At 40.5% G+C, this 13,693-nt stretch overlaps 1 pseudogene; it reads left to right on the plus strand.

Moving 5' to 3' along the window:
- LOC129846550 (zinc finger protein 91-like) overlaps positions 1–13,693 on the plus strand; it is a 54,862-nt pseudogene that overhangs the window by 1,946 nt on the left and 39,223 nt on the right.

A 13,693-nucleotide genomic window follows, 5' to 3' on the forward strand; every position in this document is an offset into this window, starting at 1 on the left:
TGGTTACCAGGACAACACTAGCCCTTCCTCCCTCCCGGAGTCCCCGTGTCGTGCCTGTCCCGGTAGCACCTTACTGCTGGGTATGAAGAGGTTGTCTGTGCTGCTGGTGGACTGCAGGAGAACAACGGGGCTGAGTGGAACTGTGAGAGGAGGAGAAGAGAAGAAAGGATCAGATTTGACTCATCAAAGTAAGTGCTGTAGTTTAGTTTGAACAAATACAATAGATCTGCCCACTGGTATCTGTTACCAGGACAACCAGCATTAAATCATCAGCATATTTTGATCATATCTTTACTAATGCTGCAGAAATTTGTTTGAAAGCAGTATCCAAATTCATCGGATGTAGTGATCACAATATAGTAGCCATATCTAGGAAAAGCAAAGTTCCAAAAGGCTGGGCCTACTGTTCTATATAAGAGGTCATACAATTGTTTGTAGTGATTCCTATGTTGTTGATGTTGTTAGGTTCTTTTTTTTCAAAGTAAATAACTCACGGACACTAGAGAAGCTTTAACCAAGTTTAATTATTCCCAAAGGTTATGTACAGCTGTAATTCAGACATCCCAACATTTGTTCCATCCAGATATATATCTCACTTATGACACTCCTCCTTCTCTCCAATCCTTACATCTTATGGTTCCACATGAAGAGAGTAAAGAGGGTAACAGGATACCAAACCTTTATCTCCCTGATGAGAATCTGTCCTGACCTCAACCCCTCCTTCATCTAATCCACAGATGGCTGTAAAAACTGTTAAATCCACGTGGATTGATGAGGAATTTAAAAATGGTATGATGAAGAGGGAGGCAAAAGAGATGGCAAATGGGTCTGGCTGTATAACTGATTGGCAAACGTATTGCAAATTGAGAAATCATGTGACTAAACTGAATAAAAAGAAGAAACTACACTATGAAACAAAGATAAATGACATGAAGAATGATTTTAAAAAGCTTTGGAGCACCTTAAATGAAATTTTAGGCAAAAAAATCAACAATGACATGTCACTGGTGTCTGAGAACATGGATGGAAAATGATTGAGGATAATAGCGGCCGATATTGCCACTTCTATTCGCATTATCTTCAATTTAAGCCTACTAGAAAGTGTGTTCCCTCAGGCTTGGAGGGAAGCTAAAGTCATTCCACTACCCAAGAATAGTAAAGCTCCCTTTACTGGCTTAAATAGCCGACCAATCAACCTGTTACCAACCCTTACATTTAAAAAAATAAATGGTGTTTGGCCAGATACAATGCTATTTTACAGTAAACAAATTGAGACTTTCAGCTTATAGGGAAGTTCATTCAATAAGCACAGCACTTACAAATGACTGATTGGCTGAGAGAAGTTGATGATAAAAATACTGTTGGGGCTGTTTTGTTAGACTTCAGTGCGGCTTTTGACATTATCGATCGTAGTTTGCTGCTGAAAAAAACGTATGGCTTTACACCCCCTGCTATATTGTGGATAAAGAGGTTTTTTTTTAAATGTAAACTTTATTTAACTAGGCAAGTCAGTTAAGAACAAATAATTTTTTTCAATGACGGCCTAGGACTGCCTTGTTCAGGGGCAGAACGACAGAGTTTTACCTTGTCAGCTCGGGGATTCGATCCAGCAATGTTTCGGTTACTGGCCTACCGCTCTAACCACTCGGCTACCTGCCGCCCCAGAGCTACCTGTCTAGCAGAACACAGTGTTCTTTAATGGAAGCCTGTACAACAAAATCAAGGTAGAATCAGGAATTCCCCAGGGCAGCTGTTTGGCACCTACTTTTTTCAATCTTTACCAACGACATGCCAATGACATTTGAGTAAAGCCAGTGTGTCTATGTATGCGGATGACTCAACACTGTACACGTCAGCTACTACAGCGACTGAAATGACTGCAACACTTAACATAGAGCTGCAGTTAGTTTCAGAATGGGTGGCAAGGAATAAGTTAGTCCTAAATATTTCTGATTACCTTTAGTTACATGGCCTACTATGCTAATTCTGTAGCGGTATTGTTAGAGGGGGGTAAAGATAAAGATTTTGTTGGGGCGCCAGGCAGGTATTAACCCTAGTTATTAAAGTTAGTTATTACCTATTATAACATTATTATTATAAATATGATTAAAACCGAAAAGATAAGAGTAGAATAGATAGAGTAGTGCTTCCAGACACATTCTAAACATGATGGAGTCTTAAAGGAGGACTGTAGCGTCTAATGATGAAACATTATGGAGTCTTAAAGGAGGACTGTAGCATGGAGTCTTAAAGGAGGACTGTAGCGTCTAATGATGAAACATTATGGAGTCTTAATAACTTCTTATGGCTGCAAGGGAAAGTATTGAGTAGCCAGTTAAGTCGTGCCCATTTCAAACGGCCTCGTACTCAATTCTTGCTCGTACAATATGCATATTATTATTATTATTGGATAGAAAACACTCTCTAGTTTCTAAAACCGTTGGAATTATTTCTCTGAGTGAAACAGAAGTCCTTCTGCAGCACTTTTCCTGACCAGGAAGTGAAATGTCAGAAATCGGTGCTCTGTTCAACTTCTTGCCTATACATGGGCATAAGACGTAAAAGCCTACGTACATTTCATACACCTTCCCCTGGTTGGTCAAGAGGTGGTGAGACAAAAAAAATGGTGTTTATCTTGGTCTAAGGTGGAATAAAAGCTCTTTCTTTGACGTGACCGTCCACTTCCGGTTTCTGGGGCGCGCAAAGGGGACATGGATTTGGCTTCTGTTTAGCTGTTGTTATGAACGAATAACTTCTCCGTCTTAGATTTTTTTTGATACATGTGTCCATATCATCGTAAAGTATGTTTTTTCAATATAGTTTAATCAGATTATTGAAATTTTTTCGGGAGTTTTGCCGTGATCCGTTCTCTGACTTTGATTACTTTGGAGATATATGTAGCACTTGGCAAGTGCCCATGCTAAATGAAGAGGGGAATTTGCCGTTCCAGTTCAAAACAACGACTGTTCTGGACAAAGGACACCTTGTCCAACATTCTGACGAAAGATCACCAAAAGTAAGAAACATTTTATAATGCTATTTCTAATATCTGTCGTGCATGTGAACTGGTCGTGGGCGCCCAAGTGTTTCTGGCTATTGTGGCTACGCTAATATAGCGCTACATTTTGTTTTCGCTGTAAAACATTTAATAAATCGGAAATATTGTCTGGAATCACAAGATGCCTGTCTTTCAATTGCTGCACACTATGTATTTTTCTGAAATGTTTTATGATGAGTAATTAGGTATTTGACGTTGGTGTCTCTAAATATTATGGCTGCTTTCGGTGCAATTTCTGATTGTAGCTGAAATGTGAACTATGATTTATACCTGAAATATGCAAATTTTCGAACAAAACATATGCTATACATAAATATGTTATCAGGCTGTCATCTGATGAAGTCTTTTCTTGGTTAGTGGCTATTTATTTCTTTATTTGGTCAAATTTGTGAGAGCTAGTGATGGAGTAAGAAACTGATGCAGTTAGAAAAGTGGTGTCTTTTGCTAACGTGGTTAGCTAATAGATTTACATATTTTGTCTTCCCTGTAAAACATTTAAAAAATCGGACATGTTGGCTTGATTCACAGGATGTGTACCTTTCATATGCTGTATTGGACTTGTTAATGTGTGAAAGTTAAATATTAAAAAAATATATATTTTGAATTTCGCGCCCTGCACTTGAGCTGGATGTTGTCATAAGTGTACCGGTGTCGGGCTGCCGCCCAAACAGGTTAAAGGAGGACTGTAGCATGGAGTCTTAAAGGAGGACTGTGGCATCATGAGGTAGTCACCTGAAATGCATTTCAATTAACATGTGTGCCTTTTTAGAAGTTAAGTTGTGGAATTTCTTTCCTTAACCTGTTTGGGATAGGGGGCAGTATTTTCACGTCTGGATGAAAAGTGTTCCCAAAGTACACTGCCTGCTACTCACGCCCAGAAGCTAGGATATGCATATAATTGGTAGATTTGGATAGAAAACACTCTAAAGTTTCTAAAACTGTTAACATACTGTCTGTGAGTATAACATAACTTATTTGGCAGGTGAAACCCCGAGGACAAACCATCCAGGAGGATTTTTTTGTTGTTGAGGGGACTCTGTTTTCAAATGGCTTTGTGTGGCACTTTTCTGTGGAACTTGGTTGCAGTTCCTATTGCTTCCACTAGATGTCAACAGTCTTTAGAAATTGGTTAATGTTTTTCTTTAGAGAAATGAAGAAGTACGGCTATTCAGAACGAGGGTCCAGCCTAGTGCTCTCTAATGTTTTGATGCGCGCTCCAGGTCACGCGCTTCACGTTGTTTTTATCCGGTATTGAACACAGTTTATCCCATCTTAAATTTTCTCGATTATTTACATTTTAAAATACCTAAAGGTCGATTAGGAAAGTTGTTTGAAATGTTTGGACAGCGTTTACAGGTAACTTAACTTATTAGATATTTGTAGTCATGCTGGGTGAGTTGGAACCAGTGTTTTTTTTTTATCAAACGCGCCAAATAAATGGACATTTTGGAGATATAACGACGGAATTAATTGAACAAAAGGACCATTTGTGATGTTTATGGGACATATTGGAGTCCCAACAAAAGAAGCTCTTCAAACTTAAGGCACAAATTATATAGTTATTTCTGAGTTTTGTATCGCACCTGGCGGGTTGAAATATGATTGTCATGTGTTTGTTTGATGGGGTGCTGTCCTCAGATAATCACATGGTTTGCTTTTGCCGTAAAGCCTTTTTGAAATCTGACACGGTGGATTTGGTGTATTGCACTTGTGAATAAAAAAATATTTTGTGCTCTGCAATTTCACCGGATGTTGTCGAAACGTTCCACAAGCGGAACCCCTAGCCATAACAGGTTTTAATGTGTTTGAGCCAATCAGTTGTGATTGTGACAAGGTAGGGGTGGTATACAGAAGATAGCCCTATTGGGTAAAAGACGAAGTCCATATTATGTCAAGAACAGCTCAAATAAGCAAAGAGAAACAACAGTCCATCATTGCTTTAAGGACCATCACAGGAATGGAAAGCCCAGAGTTACTTCTGATGCATAAGTTCATTAGAGTTACCAGCCTTAGAAATTGCAGCCCAAATAAACGCTTCACAAAGTTCAAGTGCTTTGTAACTTGTGCTTTGTATTTTCGACGTAAAAACAAGTTTTGGACTTCCACACAAAATTACTTCTTTAGTTATTTTATGTTTAAAGAAGTGTGTAGGTCACATTCTGTATCATACAGCTATGAAAGTTATATATTTAGAACCACCTGCTTGTTTGGAATCTAGCGACGTCTGTGTCTTCAGTGTCCTAGAACTGTCTAGTTTGTGTTCTGACTTGTAAAACAGGATGAATAAAATAAGGAATGTAAACATAGCAGTAATTGCCAGGAAGCTCTACATTTGTTTTAAAATCACACTATATTTGTTAAAACTGGCCTCAGGTTATTGAGAGACCTGATTTAGGATTTACCCTCGTAGCAAGGTTGTTTTATCATGTGGAGGTTTCATTCGGGTCTCTAATTTAAAAATAACACAGTGTCTTTGGCAGGAGAAAGACCAGACTCAGAGGAACCAGAGCCAGGGACGTCCAAACCAGCAAGACGACGCCAGTGCTCCCACTGTAGAAAGAGTTGTAACCGGTTATGGGACCTGAAACAACATGAGAAAATACACACAAGGGAGCCTTACCACTGTTCCCAGTGTGGAAAGAGTTTTAACCAGAAAGCACACCTGAAACAACATGAGAGAATACACACAGGGGAGAAGCCTTACCACTGCTCCCAGTGTGGAAATACTTTTAACCAGAAAGCACACCTGAAACAACATGAGAGAATACACACAGGGGAGAAGCCTTACCACTGCTCCCAGTGTGGAAAGTGTTTCAAACGGCCTTGTCATCTGAAACAACATGAGAGAATACACACAGGGGAGAAGCCTTACCACTGCTCACAGTGTGGACAGGTTTTCAAGCAGTCAGGGGAGCTGAAACAACATGAGAAAATACACACAGGGGAGAAGCCTTACCACTGCTCCCAGTGTGGACAGGTTTTCAAGCAGTCAGGGCATCTGAAACGGCACGAGAGAATACACACAGGGGAGAAGCCTTACCACTGCTCCCAGTGTAGAAAGTGTTTCAGCCAGAAAGGAAGCCTGACCCAACACGAGAGAATACACACAGGGGAGAAGCCTTACCACTGCTCCCAGTGTGGAAAGTGTTTCAGCCGTTCAGGGGAGCTGAAACAACATGAGAGAATACACACAGGGGAGAAGCCTTACCACTGCTCCCAGTGTGGAAAGTGTTTCGGCCGTTCAGGGGAGCTGAAACAACATGAGAGAATACACACAGGGGAGAAGCCTTACCACTGCTCCCAGTGTGGAAAGTGTTTCAGCCAGAAAGGAAGCCTGACCCAACACCAGAGAATACACACAGGGGAGAAGCCTTACCACTGCTCCCAGTGTGGAAAGTGTTTCAGCCGTTCAGGGGAGCTGAAAGAACATGAGAGAATACACACAGGGGAGAAGCCTTACCACTGCTCCCAGTGTGGACAGTGTTTCAAGCAGTCAGGGGAGCTGAAACAACACGAGAGAATACACACAGGGGAGAAGCCTTACCACTGCTCTTAGTGTGGAAAGAGTTTTAAGGGTTTAGAAAACCTCAAAGCTCATGAGAGAATACACACAGGGGAGAAGCCTTACCACTGCTCCATGTGTGGAAAGAGTTTTAACCAGAAAAGCAACCTAAACCAACATGAGAAAATACACAGAGGGGAGAAGCCTTACCACTCCTCCCAGGGTGCAACGTTTTTGCCCGTTTAGGAAGCCTGAAAGAACACATGAGACTACACACAGAGGAGAAGGCTTAGAAATTGCTCAGACTGGGAAAACATATTACTCATCAGTCACTTGAACGTCATGAGAGAATCCACACAGAAGAGAAGAATTACTTGTATGTTGATATTTCACATCTCATTGACTTAAAAGTTATCAGAGAACATACAAAGTCCATTGTCTTATATTGTTGACTGATAATGTGTTTACTTGTTTTTACCGTATGAAATTAAATGGTACAAGGTATACTCAAACATATATTTGTTTGTTTTTATTAGAAAACATGAATTTAATATGGAGTATGTCAGTTTGAATATAAAGTAGATCAGATTCCATGTGTTTAAATGGTCCTTTTTTAATCTCTTTGTGTGTGTTTATCTGGGTGTGTCATTCCTCCAGCACTACAGATAATACAGTGATATTTGGATGTGATGCATTTGTTCCATTGTTTACATTTGCATTGTTGGCCCACTGATGATTTAATGAAATTCAAATATTCAGACTGTAACGGAAAATGTTAATTGTATGTGTGTCCACATAACTGATTATGTGACTAACCTTGTGAAACTGTCCTATTTTAATCTCCTGTTCTTGGGACCATCATTATGTGTTGCAAACCAGCTGCACCTGCGTCCTTGTATGAATAAAGTCCCTCCCAGGAACAGGAAACTATAAAGATATGTGCTCATCACCCAATGCTTTGGGAATTCAGACTGTCTACACTGCGGTGTGTAACTCTGTTATTCTCTCTGAGCTCAGAAATAAAGAATCTTGGTTTGACTTGGACTCCAGCAGATGCTTATTTTATAATATCCACCTCAACTCTCCCACGGATTGCTGTTTATTATTGTCTCAATGAAGAGTTCCTCGTTCCACTTTCCTGGGGGCATTTACAAGCCTCCCACTGGTTGAATAAATGTTGTTTCCACGTCATTTCAACAAAACAAATCCACGTGATGATGATAGATGTAGAAAACTGATTGGATTTGTAAAAAGCCATCAACATCAGTTATTTTAGTTGTTTTTCATCCAACTGGCAACCTAAATCCAATGACAGGTGACATTTTGTGTTGATTTCATGTTGAATTCACTTTAGTTGACGACTCAAAGAAATGTAAATAGAAACTAGATGTTGAGCTGCCGTCTGTGCCCAGTGGGCTGGTTTGAATACGTGGCAGGTGTTGGATCAATATCCACCTTAGTAGCTAAGTTTCCATGCAATTTGCGACAGATTTTCATGTGAATATTCTAAAATCTGCATAAAACAATATACGCATTTTCCCACCAGAAATGTTTCTATCAAACATACTCATTGCAGATAAAAGGCTTTGCGTGACAAAACTTAAATTTAAATATTTGAGCATAAAGGAGTTTCCACCGCCATTTCTCGCTTAAACATTTTTACTGACACAAAAAGACCCCACCATGTAAAACGAACTAACATATCGTCTGTCGGCTTTTATAAAATTGTATAGGCATATCCTGTTTCCATCAGCCTGGTCATTACTTTTGAAATGGTTGGATCAATATCCACCTTCATGATATGGATGATCCTCTGATAATCAAGTGATATTTAGAATCTCTGAGTAGTTCTATATGATGTCATAATACACCCCTCTGACAATAGGTTGACTGGGGAGGTGATGTACCACAGTCAAAGTCCTGCAATAAGAGCTAAGAGACTAATATTTGTGTAAACTATATAAACTGTTTACAATTTGGCTCATACATCCTCCCTTCTCTCCCCTGTAATGATTCCCCAGGTTGTTGCTGTAAATGACAATGTGTTCTCAGTTGACTTACCTTGTTAAATAAATAAATAATAACCATGTTTCCAGCCAAAGTTTATTCATTAGGATATATACAAATATGATGATGTCATAGTGATTTCATGACATGTGAATGAACAAGCCTTTTCATACTTTATAACATGGCTATATACAATGCCTTCAGAAAGTATTCAGACCCCTTGACTTTTTTCCACATTTTGTTACGTTACAGCCTTATTCTAAAATGTATTAAATCATTTTTTCTCCTCATCAATCTACACACAATATTCCATAATGACATCACAATATCCCATAATGACATCACAATATCCCATAATGACATCACAATATCCCATAATGCCAAAACAAAAACAGGTCTTTAGATATTGTTGCTCTTTTTTTTTTTTTTTTTACAACTGAAAAATAACATTTTCATAAGTATTACGTATGACGCTACAAGCTTGGCACACCTGTATTTGGGGAGTTTCTCCCATTCTTCGACGCAGACTCTCTCAAGCTCTGTCAGGTTGGTTGGGGAGCGTCGCTGCACAGCTATTTTCAGGTCTCTCCAGAGATGTTAGACCGGGTTCAAGTCCGGGTTCTGGCTCGGCCACTCAAGGACATTCAGAAACCAGAGACTTGACCCGAAGCCACTACTGCATTGTCTTGGCTGTGTGCTTTGGGTTGTTGTCCTGTTGGAAGGTGAACCTTCGCCCCCAGTCTGAGGTCCTGAGTGCTCTGGAGCAGGTTTTCATCAAGGATCTCTCTGTACTTTGCTCGGTTCATCTTTCCCTTGATCCTGACTAATCTCCTAGTCCCTGCTGCTGAAAAACATCCCCACAGCATGATGCTGCCACCACCATGCTTCACCCTAGGGATGGTGCCAGGTTTCCTCCAGACGTGACGCTTGGCATTCAGGCCAAAGCGTCAGGCCAAAACCAGATAATCTGGTTTCTCATGGTCTGAAAGTCCTTTTGGTGCCTTTTGGCAAACTCCAAGTGGGCTGTCATGTGCATTTTACTGAGGGGGGGCTTCCGTCAGGCCACTCTACCATAAAGGCTTGATTGGTGGAGAGGTGGAGAGATGGTTGTCCTTCTGGAAGGTTCTCCCATCTCCACAGAAGAACTCTAGAGCTCTGTCAGAGTGACCATCGGGTTCTTGGTCACCTCCCTGACCAAGGCCCTTCTCCCCCTATTGCTCAGTTTGGCTGAGCCGCCAGCACTAGGAAGGGTCTTGGTGGTTCCAAACTTCTTCCATTTTAGAATGATGGAGGCCACTGTGTTCTTGGGGACCTTCAATGCTGCAGAAATGTGTTGGGACCCTTCCCAAGATCTGTGCCTCGACCCAATTCTGTCTCGGAGCTCTACAGACAATTCCTTCTACCTCATGGCTTGGTTTTTACTCTGACAGTCTCATAATAAAGGGTCTGAATACTTACTGTTATGTAAAGGTATATTTTTTATCTTTAATAAATGTTTCTAAAAACCTGTTTTTGCTTTGTAATTAGATGTTTTATATTTAACTAGTCAAGTCAGTTAAGAACAATTTCTTATTTACAATGACGGCCTACCGCTGAACAGTGCCTTGTTCAGGGTCAGAACAACAGAGTTTTACCTTGTCAGCTCAGGGATTCGATCCATCAACCTTATGGTTACTAGCCCAATGCTCTAACCAATAGGCTACCTGCCACCCCAAATGATGGGCTATTGTGTGTAGATTGCTGAATATATATATATTTTTTTTAAATCCATATTAAAATAAGGCTGTAACGTAACAAAATGTGGAACAAGTCATGGTGTCTGAATACTTTCCGAAGGCACTGAACAAACATCACATTGAATATTCACCTCACTTTTGAAAAGCTCCATGAGGAAGAAAGGATTCCCAGATGATCTTTTAGATGTTCTGTCTTCAGGATGTTCTGGGTTGATGGCTGTTGGAGAGGGGAGGGGCAGTTGAGTGAGCTGGGGCCTTTTATGGCCCTGCCTCTGGGAGCCTGTCAGCTTGTGACATGATGAGAGAGAGCGAGAGAAGTCCTACCTGTAAGATATTTTGTGCTATAAACGTACTTCTATTTGAAGAGCTTTTTGACCATTCAGGGACCTAATCTCAAGCAGTCATGAAAACATGAAAAAAATATTGTCCACACGAAAGACTGAATTTGGTAATAAAAATGATTTTTGACAAGTTATATGCATGAAAATAAAGATGTTACAAAAAAATTGACATTTTGGAGAGTTTTTTGCAGACTATATGAGAGGCCTAAGCCTTGTTGTGGATACATGTCTATAAAGATAGACTGGTATTAGATATCTGATCCATGTTTGGGGAACATGTTGACAAGATGTTGGGGAATCACTGGAGGGGAATGTTGACCAACTGAGCATCTCAGTGTACAGCTCAATAAACACAATAGTAGTTTTGTTACATTTCAGTCTTCTGTGATGAAGTGTCATATTGGGATGTAAACTCAAATATGAATACATTTAAATTGTATCTGACATGGTACTGGTGTCTTATTTTTTAAGCCCATAACCATGTGTGTGATGTGTAAACAACAAAGGGCACCCCCCAGTAAAAAGATCTCGCAACAGAAAGCTGCACAATATGTTGAGTAAAGTATTTTGTTAACCCTGACTATATCAAACCCTACTCCATGTGTTTCCACGATCATGTATCCTACCATGACTTTATCCAACCCAACTCTATGTGTTGCCACTATCATGTATCCTACCATGACTATATCAAACCCTACACCATGTGCTGCCACTATCATGTATCCTACCATGACTATATCAAACCCTACTCCACATGTTACCACTATCATGTATCATACCATTACTATATCCAACCCTACTTTACATGTTACCACTATCATGTATCCTACCATGACTATATCCAACCCAACTCCATGTGTTGCCACTTTCATGTATCCTACCATGACTATATCAAACCCTACTCCATGTGTTTCCACGATCATGTATCCTACCATGACTATATCAAACCCTACTCCATGTGTTGCCACTATCATGTATCCTACCATGACTATATCCAACCCAACTCCATGTGTTGCCACTATCATGTATCCTACCATGACTATATCCAACCCAACTCCATGTGTTGCCACTATCATGTATCCTACCATGACTATATCAAACCCAACTCCATGTGTTAACACTATCATGTATCCTACCATGACTATATCCAACCCAACTCCATGTGTTGCCACTATCATGTATCCTACCATTACTATATCCAACCCTATGTGTTGCCACTATCATGTATCCTACCATGACTATATCAAACCCTACTCCATGTGTTGTCACTATCATGTATCCTACCATGACTATATCAAACCCTACACCATGTGTTGCCACTATCATGTATCCTACCATGACTATATCAAACCCTACTCCACATGTTACCACTATCATGTATCCTACCATGACTATATCCAACCCAACTCCATGTGTTAACACTATCATGTATCCTACCATGACTATATCCAACCCAACTCCATGTGTTGCCACTATCATGTATCCTACCATGACTATATCAAACCCTAATCCATGTGTTTCCACTATCATATATCCTACCATGACTATATCAAACCCAACTCCATGTGTTGTCACTATCATGTATCCTACCATGACAATTTTCAACCCTACTCCATGTGTTGCCACTATCATGTATCCTACCATGACTATATCCAACCCAACTCCATGTGTTGCCTCTATCATGTATCCTACCATGACTATATCCAACCCAACTCTATGTGTTGCCTCTATCATGTATCCTACCATGACTAAATCCAACCCTACTCCATGTGTTGCCACTATCATGTATCCTACCATGACTATATCCAACCCAACTCTATGTGTTGCCACTATCATGTATCCTACCATGACTATATCCAACCCAACTCCATGTGTTGCCTCTATCATGTATCCTACCATGACTATATCCAACCCAACTCTATGTGTTGCCTCTATCATGTATCCTACCATGACTATATCCAACCCAAATCCATGTGTTGCCACTATCATGTATCCTACCATGACTATATCCAACCCTACTCCATGTGTTGCCACTATCATGTATCCTACTTGGCTGAAGCTTTGATCCAGTGGAAGAAGTATTAAGGAGCAGGGAGGTTAAAGGTCACTTCAGGATACAGCTGTTACTCTACAACAGTAAAAATTAAACACTGCTTTACACTCTCCTAGATAATGTGTTACTGGTGTAGAGAGGAGTAGGATTGGTTAACAATGCTCTACACTCTCCTAGATAATGTGTTACTGGTGTAGAGAGGAGTAGGATTGGTTAACAATGCTCTACACTCTCCTAGATAATGTGTTACTGGTGTAGAGAGGAGTAGGATTGGTTAACACTGCTTTACACTCTCCTAGATAATGTGTTACTGTTGGGGGTACTGGAGGACCAGGATTGGTTAACACTGCTCTACACTATCCTAGATAATGTGTTACTGGTGTAGAGAGGAGTAGGATTGGTTAACACTGCTCTACACTCTCCTAGATAATGTGTTACTGGTGTAGAGAGGAGTAGGATTGGTTAACACTGCTCTACACTCTCCTAGATAATGTGTTACTGGTGTAGAGAGGAGTAGGAAGGATGCAGTCTCAGGTTTGGAACGACTGAATGTATTTCAGCACCAACAGATCAAAGCGGAACAAAACCCAAACGTGGTTGTGCTCAACTGATATCTTCATTAACAAAAAGGCCCAGGGTGAACTATATAAAGTCCTCAGGAAATATTAGGAGAGATTCCTCTCAGGAAAACAAGTTACATTTACAATGACCGACAAAAAGACAAAATGGCAGAGGGAGTGTATATATACAGTGATAGAGGGGCGATTGGAACCAGGTGTGTGTAATGATGATGAGACAAGTCCGGGGGTTGATGAGTGAAGGGCGTTGGACAGCAGTAGGTTCGGCAGCAGCTAGAAGGCCGGGGGTTGATGAGTGAAGGGCGTTTGACAGCAGTAGGTTCGGCAGCAGCTAGAAGGCCGGCAACGTTGAATGCCTGAGCTGGACAGGAGGGGGAGCCAAAGCGAAGTCTGGTGTGACATAATGAGAGAAAATCAA

This window comes from Salvelinus fontinalis, unplaced genomic scaffold, assembly GCF_029448725.1.
Source record: "Salvelinus fontinalis isolate EN_2023a unplaced genomic scaffold, ASM2944872v1 scaffold_0585, whole genome shotgun sequence".
NCBI classification, from domain to species: domain Eukaryota; kingdom Metazoa; phylum Chordata; class Actinopteri; order Salmoniformes; family Salmonidae; genus Salvelinus; species Salvelinus fontinalis.